The sequence below is a fragment of the Lactuca saligna genome, chromosome 1 (assembly GCF_052625555.1).
Source record: "Lactuca saligna cultivar CGN05327 chromosome 1, ASM5262555v1, whole genome shotgun sequence".
Taxonomy (NCBI): domain Eukaryota; kingdom Viridiplantae; phylum Streptophyta; class Magnoliopsida; order Asterales; family Asteraceae; genus Lactuca; species Lactuca saligna.
Window position 1 is genome coordinate 192977858 of NC_136417.1, and position 10996 is coordinate 192988853.

At 37.7% G+C, this 10996-nt stretch overlaps 2 long non-coding RNA genes across 2 annotated transcripts; both read right to left on the reverse strand.

Moving 5' to 3' along the window:
* Positions 1-1616: 1616 nt before the first annotated feature.
* LOC145001805 (uncharacterized) lies at positions 1617-4240 on the reverse strand. Its single transcript, XR_013661721.1, has 3 exons — positions 3596-4240; positions 3421-3505; positions 1617-1751 (listed from the first exon to the last, which is right to left on the reverse strand). It is a non-coding gene; the product is annotated as an uncharacterized LOC145001805 (long non-coding RNA).
* A 3809-nt stretch (positions 4241-8049) lies between these two features.
* LOC145001812 (uncharacterized) lies at positions 8050-10674 on the reverse strand. The gene is made up of 3 exons (XR_013661722.1): positions 10030-10674; positions 9855-9939; positions 8050-8185 (listed from the first exon to the last, which is right to left on the reverse strand). It is a non-coding gene; the product is annotated as an uncharacterized LOC145001812 (long non-coding RNA).
* Positions 10675-10996: the final 322 nt, after the last annotated feature.

A 10996-nucleotide genomic window follows, 5' to 3' on the forward strand; every position in this document is an offset into this window, starting at 1 on the left:
ATGTAACACATCAATACAATAGAAACCAGTCTAGGCTCTGATACCACTGATGGGTTTTGGTCATAAGACATCCTATGTGCTCACACAAACCCTAATGCTTGGATCTAGGTTTCTCTATTGTACATGCAATTTATCCAAGATTATAAACCATAATTCTAGCATTCAAGTGATCATATTAACATAAGAATAGGTTTATAATGTTACCTTGATTGTTATGTAGCAATAACAATCCCAAATCTCCTTGTATTGACTTTGGAAGGCTTAGAGTCACAATTGTCACTCCTCTAATGGCTTACAAACACCAAGAGCAAATGGAGAAGATATGAGGAGAGAGAGGAGGTATTGAATTCGTCCCTAAGAAGCCTAGGGAAGGTCTTACACGAATTCATGAGCCAAGGGGGTTTATATAGGTGTACAGATAGGGTTTCAGTCATTATCCTTATCTAGTTGCTTGCTTACCAAGCAACCCATAAGATAATCCTTGAATCCTTATCATAGTCGAATTCTAACGCATTATCACCTTAAATTCGTCCATCCTATACTTAGGATAATCCTTACCTTATTTTGTAACTATCACATAATTACAATTCAGCCCCTCTAGTTTAATTAATTACACTTAATCACAAAATTAATTCCTAATTAATTATTGACCAATATTAATTAAACAAATATGATTTCTCCTTTAATATATTATTCTTATAACATATTAATAAATCATAATAACCTCTCTCTCTCTATTTATTTCTCCAATCAAGTTGCTTTGGTGAAGGCAACCCAAAAGGACCATGCACCATCGGGTCAAGTAATACCAAAATAGTTATGGACTTAGACACTAATCCAACAACATGTACTCCAGCTTGTGAAGCCACGATTAAATTTCTTCGGGGACAAATTGATTTATTAAAAATAGAAGTTGAGGACCTGAGATATGAAAGATATCAACTTAGGAAACGACAGAAACCCCTGAAGGCTGAGTGAGAAGCAAAAACCAAGGACTTTAGGAAGCTTCAGGAAGAGTATAGAAACAAATGTGAAAATTATGATTATGTTAAGAGACAACTTGCTGCTGTAACTGAAGAACTTGATGCTTTAAAAATTAATTGTGGAAAAACATGTCAGTTTCAAAAATTATACTGCATCAAGTCAGACAGTCGAGCCCTTATATGAAACCCAATTAAAATTCAAAGAAAATCAAAACAAGGGTCTAGGGTATGATAGTGTACCTCCTCCTTATAATCATAACTACACATCCATCCCTATGATACAGGAAAAAACTGACAGGGAGCCACATCTTCGATATGGCAAACGAGCTGGATTTGTGTAAGGAGGAGTTATTAATGTTGAAAATACTAATGTTTCTGCTTCATGTGCAGGTAAAGTAGCAGAAGATGAGAACAAGGAGAAAACCATTGAACAAACCAACATCTCCTTGAACTCTGAATTTGTTGCTTCGAACTCAACTACTTTTGAACAACCTGCGGTTGAGAAATACAGGCCACCATTTCTGTCACACCCCCAAACCAAGGATGGCGGAAACGTCTGGGGGTGGAGGACTTCATGTACAGTATCACAACAACGTGTATAATAGTGCTCAAAGTAAAAACAACCACCATAAATATAATTGCAAAAGTTACACCAAAGTATATGTTTACATGTTTCAAAAGCAATTACATTATGATGACAAAATAAATTTGTTGACGGTTTAGCGTCCCATCCTCAAAGCGATGAAGTTTGCCTGTTTCACTGACTTCCTGAGAATACAAGTAGTTTTAAAGAGTGTCAACACAAAGGTTGGTGAGTTCATAAGAGTTTTGTTTGAAGTAGAAACCGTTTTTCCTTGTAAAATCGATTTAGTTTGATTTCCAGAAAATCCAATATTTTCTTAGTTAAGTATGAATAGAAATAATCCTGCATGATGCATTAATGAACCCTAGAGTAATCCGTAGAGTTCCTCTATAATCGTCCAACATATATAAGTTATATAAGGTTTAACTTAGATAAAACGTTGAATATAGTGGGTCTGCCCCAGGTCCACAACCCAACGAGGAACAGGAGATGAGGCGGGCACCACCAATTCTAGGCCAATCAAGACTAAACTCTTATATGACTCAAACATATACGCTCAGCGACCATAGTTGAAGTCTAACAATTCTAGAGGAAATATAGTTTAATATCATAATAACTTTGTATAGAGACCCGGTACTTTGTATCTGTACTCCTTTTTGTATAGAGACCCGGTACTTTGTATTTGTACCCATAGAGATAAAAGGTGATTTTAAATCAACATAAAACTCATTTAGGTTTTTTAAAAATAAAATCCCGTAAACTTATGGATTGTTCCCTATGTGAGCCGTTATAATCATACTATGACTATGTGAACCTGCCACGACGTTCTCAGTGTCGCGAAAAATGAAATGACATTTGTCACCCGTAGACCTGCAGATCCCACTGTAGCTAGCAGCGAGGTGTGGGGTGTCAATCCCAATATAGATCTATATACAAGTATCACGTTCTCCCTCCAGGAGATTCTGATTATAACTACCAGGAATTATATCCCGCACTCGGACGTACGGGGAGAGAGATAGAGAAACTCACAATATAGGATAACAAGTTTACGTGAAATGTGTGTGAAAATAAATATTTCTTGTATGAATGTACCCTTCTTGTACGAGTGCGTAGAGTGATGTATCATAAACTATACCTATTATAGTTTATCTAAAATGTATGTACTATGTATGAACTCTTTTATGGAAAAGTATTAGTGTAGTGAATTTATCGAACTCTTTTCATAGTTTAATAGTGCGTGTTCCAAAATGAATGAATAATATTTAATATGAATGTTTTAGTTTCAGTCTATAATGATAAACTAGCAAGAAAACTCATTCAAATATTAGAATTTATGATTATACACTTTGCTCAACATAATACAAAGTGTTATGATATTTACATGCTGTTGGCAAAATTTAGCAATTCTGCCCTGTTTTGGAAAAATCATAGAAAAATCATACGAAGTCGAAAACTAGATCCGTAAATTCTGAGAGTTCACAAAATGTGTCTAGTTTGCTCATAATTTTTATCACAATTTATAATGACCTCTAACTTGGGTGAAAAAGTCCATAATCACAGACTGGTCCGGATTGTTGTTTGAAATGATAGGCAGTTTTGTAAAAATCACCATAAATTGTAGAAAAATCGTATGGAGATGTGCAAGTAGCCATTTTAAAGCTAAAAACTTGATCTATTTGCACCTTGTACAGTTTTGAAAACAAAAATAGTTAAGATGCCCAAAACAGTCCGTGAATGGAGTTGAACTTTTCTGATGAAGGCTGTTAGAAAAATCTAGTTATGTTCTTAGTGTCTTAACTTGTATTCCCCCCTGAAAACTTGAGAAAACATGAAAATGTAGGGGTATGAACTCACCTTGAGTGATTTCAGTAGATACGTGTTGAAGATGGAAAGTGTTCAACCCAAGAACACTTGAAGAATCACTTGAAGATTCGAAGCTCTAACACAATTATGAGAGAGTTTGTCTAAGATATCCATGATTTGAGTGGAAATAAATGAGATAATCATAAAGAGAATGGATTATGCTTACCAAATGTGGAGGAAAAACTCAAGATCAGCCCTTGAATCTCGAATTTCTAGAGAGAGAAAGTGAGAGAGGAAAGAGTTTGATCTTCTTGTGAAATGAGAGCAAAATGAGGGAAATGAGGAGAGAGGATGAATAATCAGTCCTCAAAAACTCGGGAAGAGGGTTAATTGAGTGGGAAAAGACGTTGATGTGACCTAGGTAAGGTGGGGAGGCATGGTTGGTCAGAGAGTGGGTGTGGGGCGGTTGCTTGTGACTGCGGATCAATAACACTACTTTGAATGCGAAGTTGGATTTAGCTTTGCTATAAGTTTCAATCGATTTTGAGAGTATTGTTCGCATTTGTATGAGTGTAGTCGATGAATTGATAAAGCTAGAACATATGAGTTTTGATTCGCAATTGGATTGATGATTGAGGGATGATTCGTGAAGAAAAACGCGAAGTCAAGGACTATGAAATTGTTGTTTTGCAAGAATTTAAAAAAAACTCGATTGTGGAGTTGTTGATGCTCATTTTGCGAAAGTAAAACAATCGAGTGTTCGCATCTATGAATCAACTTGAAGTCAATTGGGTTAATATTCGCATATGGGTTCAGCATATGAATTTTTGATTTCGCAAGTTTAGAGTTCAAGAACTAAACTGTATTCGCATCTGGAATGAAAATTTTGTGAATCGCATTTGATTGATTAGGTTAAAATGCGAAGGGATGCGAAGGGTGTAAGAATGAAGATGCGAAAGTGATTAATGCGAAGGGATGCGAAGGGTGTAAGAATGAAGATGCGAAAGTGATTAATGCGAAGGGATGCGAAGTATTTCACAGTAGAATGCGAATTGGGGAAGAAAACAGAAGATTTCAAATATTGTCCCTGGAGTTTCGCATTTTTTTTTTTTTTTTGAAATAAATACTCAACTTCGCAAATGGGGTCATAAAATGATGAAATTGCAGAAGAGTTTCGCATTTTTGGAAATAAATACTCAACTTCGCAAATGGGGTCATAAAATGATGAAATTGCAGAAGAGTTTCGCATTTTTGGAAATAAATACTCAACTTCGCAATTGGGGTCATAAAATGATGAAATTGCAGAAGAGTTTCGCATTTTTTGGAAATAAATACTCAACTTCGCAAATGGGGTCATAAAATGATGAAATTGCAGAAGAGTTTCGCATTTTTTGGAAATAAATACTCAACTTCGCAAATGGGGTCATAAAATGATGAAATTGCAGAAGAGTTTCGCATTTTTGGAAATATAAATGAGAATATATCTTTTGTTGTTTTAATTAAGGAAATAAATATTTTATATGAATACTCACCAGAAAAAACGCATATCATACATTCCCGATGAGTATGCATCATTGATTTATCAGTTTGGCTCGCCACGTACTACAGTTTTTAGGTTAAAGAGATCTAGTTGTACGTACTTTTCGATTCATGTTTTCTTATTAGAGTAGTGGGTTGTTTAGTAAATACTGAACGTAAGTCCAAGTACACAAGGGTTAGTTGAGCTGAGAGGTTTGACTTGTTGACTTTATTTGACTTTGAATTGACCAGAATTTGACGGTTGTCACATCATCCCCCCGTTAAAGGGAATTTCGTCCCGAAATTTGCACTTCGAATGGGGATCCAGGAATTTAGAGGAAAGATGGGGATGACTTTTCGTAGTACGAGAATTTGATTATGGTAAGGAATAACTCGCCCGATGTCACATGATTACTACTATGCATGCTTTAATCGATGCTAGATTTAGCATATAGAGAAATTCGGGATCTAAATGTCGATGTTAGGAACACGTACTGATATTTGCGGGCAGTTCCGGAGTGGTTTCTCCTTCGGTGATTGCAAACACCCTCCCGCCACCACCAGCATCTCTTGTCCTTGGGCATTCCCTTATAAAGTGTCCCGTTTCTCCACACTCGTAACAGGTTGGGCTTGCTCCAGAGCCGGGTACCTGGTTGATGGGTCGTGCTGGTGCCTTACAGAAACGAGCAGTGTGCCCCTCTCTGTCGCAGTTTTTGCAATGCAACTTTCGACAAGCCCCAGTGTGATGGAAGTTACACTTGTTGCATTTTGGAAGTGTTCCTGCGTATGGTTTCATGGGAGTTGGTGTGGTGAGGGTTGTGGCAGCATGAACAGCAAGGATCTGTTGCTTCTTAGCGAGGCCTTGGGTTGATTGGTCTTTCTTGTTGTCCCAAAACTTTCTTTCGTTGTTCCCTCCTCTTGCTTGGGTATGGGTGGTTGCCATAGTGTCATGGCGGGCATGGTGGTCAATGAGTTGTTGTGCTAACTCCTTGGCGCTGTCGAAGGTAGTTGGTCTTGAGGCGAGCACGCTATCTTGAATTTCGGGGGACAATCCCCAGAGGTAACGCTCCAACTTTTTGTCTTCCGGGGTGACCATAGCGGGACAAAGGAGTGCTAGATCACAAAATCGGTTGGTGTAAGTTGTAAGGTCGGAGCCTGCCATTCTGAGATTCCATAGTTCTTGCTCCAGCTTTTGCACTTCACCTCTTGGGCAATATTCCTTCAACATCATCTTCTTTAAGTCCTCCCAACTTAACGAGTTAGCCACTGCAAGCGTAAGCGACTTAACTTTGCCGTTCCACCAAGTGAGAGCTCTTCCGATGAAGGTGAATGTCGCGTACTTGACTTTGCTCGCTTCGGGGCAAGCGCAAATCTCAAAGATCGCTTCGGTCCTCTCGAACCATTGAATTAGTGCGAGGACACCCCCACTTCCATCAAAGGAATCGGGTTTGCCATTTGTGAAGTCCTTGTAAGTGCATTCCCTTGTGCGTCCTGCACTATCCCCGTGGTTAGGGTTTGTGGCTCCAGATCCAGCACCACCATTGCTATTTGTGCCAATTTGTGACATTGCAGCTACCACGGCTGCTGTCACTGCAGCTTGGAACATTTCAGGATCAAACTGGGGAGGTGGCGTCGGAGGTGGTGGCGCTGTGCTGCCCGAAGGTCTGGGTCTTTTCCTTGGTGGCATTGTTCTGTCATGAGTTTGCAAAAAGGAAAAATGATCAGATGATAAGTTTCTACTAGTAAAGACAAGTCAGTTGTTATAGAATTTGATTTTTCCTGCATTTTTCTTCGATTTAAGAATTCCTTATATGTAGTTCATAAAGGAAGTCCATATGAATGAACTTCACGAGTTAGTGGGTTTTGTGGTTTCTCTTAGATTTTTCACGAGTGTGTTCAAGGCGCTTGGTGCGGATCGTATGTATTCTTGCATTTGCATCAACCTTTGCGATACTATGGAGAGTCGTTCTACCCAGAATCTCGTTTCGGGCAACTCTATGGACCAGGATTGGAAAAATTGTATCTGTTTGAGCTTCCTTCGTTTATGTTGTAGAAGCTTCGTTCTCTACTAAACGACATATGTTGGTCTTGTTCTTTGCTCCAGGTTTCCAAGCACTCTACCCAAGGAGGCGTCGGGCCTTGAAAAGTTGGACAAGGGTTAGGATTCGGAACAAGAGTCATCGGGGTTAAGTTCTCCACTTCAGGGTCGGAATCAGAACCATCAGCATAGCCTTCAGCTTGGTGGCCATCTACAGGGGTTGGGTAATCATTCTCTGGCTCCTCTCCGAGCCATTTGGTATTGTCGTGGTTAGGGTAGTACGGGTCGTCGTGTGGATGGAAATCCAGCCATGATATCTTCGCGAGAAATGGGGATATAAGAAACAATTAAGCAAACGTACTAATTAGTTAATTATACGATGATCTTTATCAGGTACTTCAACAAATTGTTTAGTGCATACTAATTATATGTATTCGGGACAGGATAGACCTTCGAATAAGCGACCCTAACTCTAAATCCCCAATCCAACGAGAACAGGAAGTAGAGCAAAGATCCACAGATTCTAAGTCTATGACGTCCTGGATACATAAAATTTTAATGTATCCACTAAGCAACTATTGACCTATTGATAAAGATCTATTTAGTTCTCACATATGTAATTTTAATAATGCCAAAATACCCCTATGGTATTTCATTGTGGTAGTGTTGGTAAATTTTTAGACTTGTTGCCACATCACAACCATTCTTGGGCATATGCTAATCACTCCTCGGACCAGCATAGTTGATCAGGCTATGCTATTCCCAAGACTGATCATACATCCCCAGGCTTACCTGTGATGTCCAACAATCTTTACTTTTGTTTTGTCCTAAAATGATGCTGACCTTAGTATGTATGCATGCATGTATACTTTTAACAAAAGTTATTTATTCTTAAAGGTATAGTGGTTTTGAAATCTTAAAATCAGAGACCTTAGTCCCAATGCATTTATAGTTTGTATATCTTATGTGGTTCGATATACTTAGTTCACTATAAACAATGCTCTGATACCAATCTGTCACACCCCCAAACCAAGGATGGCGGAAACGTCTGGGGGTGGAGGACTTCATGTACAGTATCACAACAACGTGTATAATAGTGCTCAAAGTAAAAACAACCACCATAAATATAATTGCAAAAGTTACACCAAAGTATATGTTTACATGTTTCAAAAGCAATTACATTATGATGACAAAATAAATTTGTTGACGGTTTAGCGTCCCATCCTCAAAGCGATGAAGTTTGCCTGTTTCACTGACTTCCTGAGAATACAAGTAGTTTTAAAGAGTGTCAACACAAAGGTTGGTGAGTTCATAAGAGTTTTGTTTGAAGTAGAAACCGTTTTTCCTTGTAAAATCGATTTAGTTTGATTTCCAGAAAATCCAATATTTTCTTAGTTAAGTATGAATAGAAATAATCCTGCATGATGCATTAATGAACCCTAGAGTAATCCGTAGAGTTCCTCTATAATCGTCCAACATATATAAGTTATATAAGGTTTAACTTAGATAAAACGTTGAATATAGTGGGTCTGCCCCAGGTCCACAACCCAACGAGGAACAGGAGATGAGGCGGGCACCACCAATTCTAGGCCAATCAAGACTAAACTCTTATATGACTCAAACATATACGCTCAGCGACCATAGTTGAAGTCTAACAATTCTAGAGGAAATATAGTTTAATATCATAATAACTTTGTATAGAGACCCGGTACTTTGTATCTGTACTCCTTTTTGTATAGAGACCCGGTACTTTGTATTTGTACCCATAGAGATAAAAGGTGATTTTAAATCAACATAAAACTCATTTAGGTTTTTTAAAAATAAAATCCCGTAAACTTATGGATTGTTCCCTATGTGAGCCGTTATAATCATACTATGACTATGTGAACCTGCCACGACGTTCTCAGTGTCGCGAAAAATGAAATGACATTTGTCACCCGTAGACCTGCAGATCCCACTGTAGCTAGCAGCGAGGTGTGGGGTGTCAATCCCAATATAGATCTATATACAAGTATCACGTTCTCCCTCCAGGAGATTCTGATTATAACTACCAGGAATTATATCCCGCACTCGGACGTACGGGGAGAGAGATAGAGAAACTCACAATATAGGATAACAAGTTTACGTGAAATGTGTGTGAAAATAAATATTTCTTGTATGAATGTACCCTTCTTGTACGAGTGCGTAGAGTGATGTATCATAAACTATACCTATTATAGTTTATCTAAAATGTATGTACTATGTATGAACTCTTTTATGGAAAAGTATTAGTGTAGTGAATTTATCGAACTCTTTTCATAGTTTAATAGTGCGTGTTCCAAAATGAATGAATAATATTTAATATGAATGTTTTAGTTTCAGTCTATAATGATAAACTAGCAAGAAAACTCATTCAAATATTAGAATTTATGATTATACACTTTGCTCAACATAATACAAAGTGTTATGATATTTACATGCTGTTGGCAAAATTTAGCAATTCTGCCCTGTTTTGGAAAAATCATAGAAAAATCATACGAAGTCGAAAACTAGATCCGTAAATTCTGAGAGTTCACAAAATGTGTCTAGTTTGCTCATAATTTTTATCACAATTTATAATGACCTCTAACTTGGGTGAAAAAGTCCATAATCACAGACTGGTCCGGATTGTTGTTTGAAATGATAGGCAGTTTTGTAAAAATCACCATAAATTGTAGAAAAATCGTATGGAGATGTGCAAGTAGCCATTTTAAAGCTAAAAACTTGATCTATTTGCACCTTGTACAGTTTTGAAAACAAAAATAGTTAAGATGCCCAAAACAGTCCGTGAATGGAGTTGAACTTTTCTGATGAAGGCTGTTAGAAAAATCTAGTTATGTTCTTAGTGTCTTAACTTGTATTCCCCCCTGAAAACTTGAGAAAACATGAAAATGTAGGGGTATGAACTCACCTTGAGTGATTTCAGTAGATACGTGTTGAAGATGGAAAGTGTTCAACCCAAGAACACTTGAAGAATCACTTGAAGATTCGAAGCTCTAACACAATTATGAGAGAGTTTGTCTAAGATATCCATGATTTGAGTGGAAATAAATGAGATAATCATAAAGAGAATGGATTATGCTTACCAAATGTGGAGGAAAAACTCAAGATCAGCCCTTGAATCTCGAATTTCTAGAGAGAGAAAGTGAGAGAGGAAAGAGTTTGATCTTCTTGTGAAATGAGAGCAAAATGAGGGAAATGAGGAGAGAGGATGAATAATCAGTCCTCAAAAACTCGGGAAGAGGGTTAATTGAGTGGGAAAAGACGTTGATGTGACCTAGGTAAGGTGGGGAGGCATGGTTGGTCAGAGAGTGGGTGTGGGGCGGTTGCTTGTGACTGCGGATCAATAACACTACTTTGAATGCGAAGTTGGATTTAGCTTTGCTATAAGTTTCAATCGATTTTGAGAGTATTGTTCGCATTTGTATGAGTGTAGTCGATGAATTGATAAAGCTAGAACATATGAGTTTTGATTCGCAATTGGATTGATGATTGAGGGATGATTCGTGAAGAAAAACGCGAAGTCAAGGACTATGAAATTGTTGTTTTGCAAGAATTTAAAAAAAACTCGATTGTGGAGTTGTTGATGCTCATTTTGCGAAAGTAAAACAATCGAGTGTTCGCATCTATGAATCAACTTGAAGTCAATTGGGTTAATATTCGCATATGGGTTCAGCATATGAATTTTTGATTTCGCAAGTTTAGAGTTCAAGAACTAAACTGTATTCGCATCTGGAATGAAAATTTTGTGAATCGCATTTGATTGATTAGGTTAAAATGCGAAGGGATGCGAAGGGTGTAAGAATGAAGATGCGAAAGTGATTAATGCGAAGGGATGCGAAGGGTGTAAGAATGAAGATGCGAAAGTGATTAATGCGAAGGGATGCGAAGTATTTCACAGTAGAATGCGAATTGGGGAAGAAAACAGAAGATTTCAAATATTGTCCCTGGAGTTTCGCATTTTTTTTTTTTTTTTGAAATAAATACTCAACTTCGCAAATGGGGTCATAAAATGATGAAATTGCAGAAGAGTTTCGCATTTTTGGAAATAAA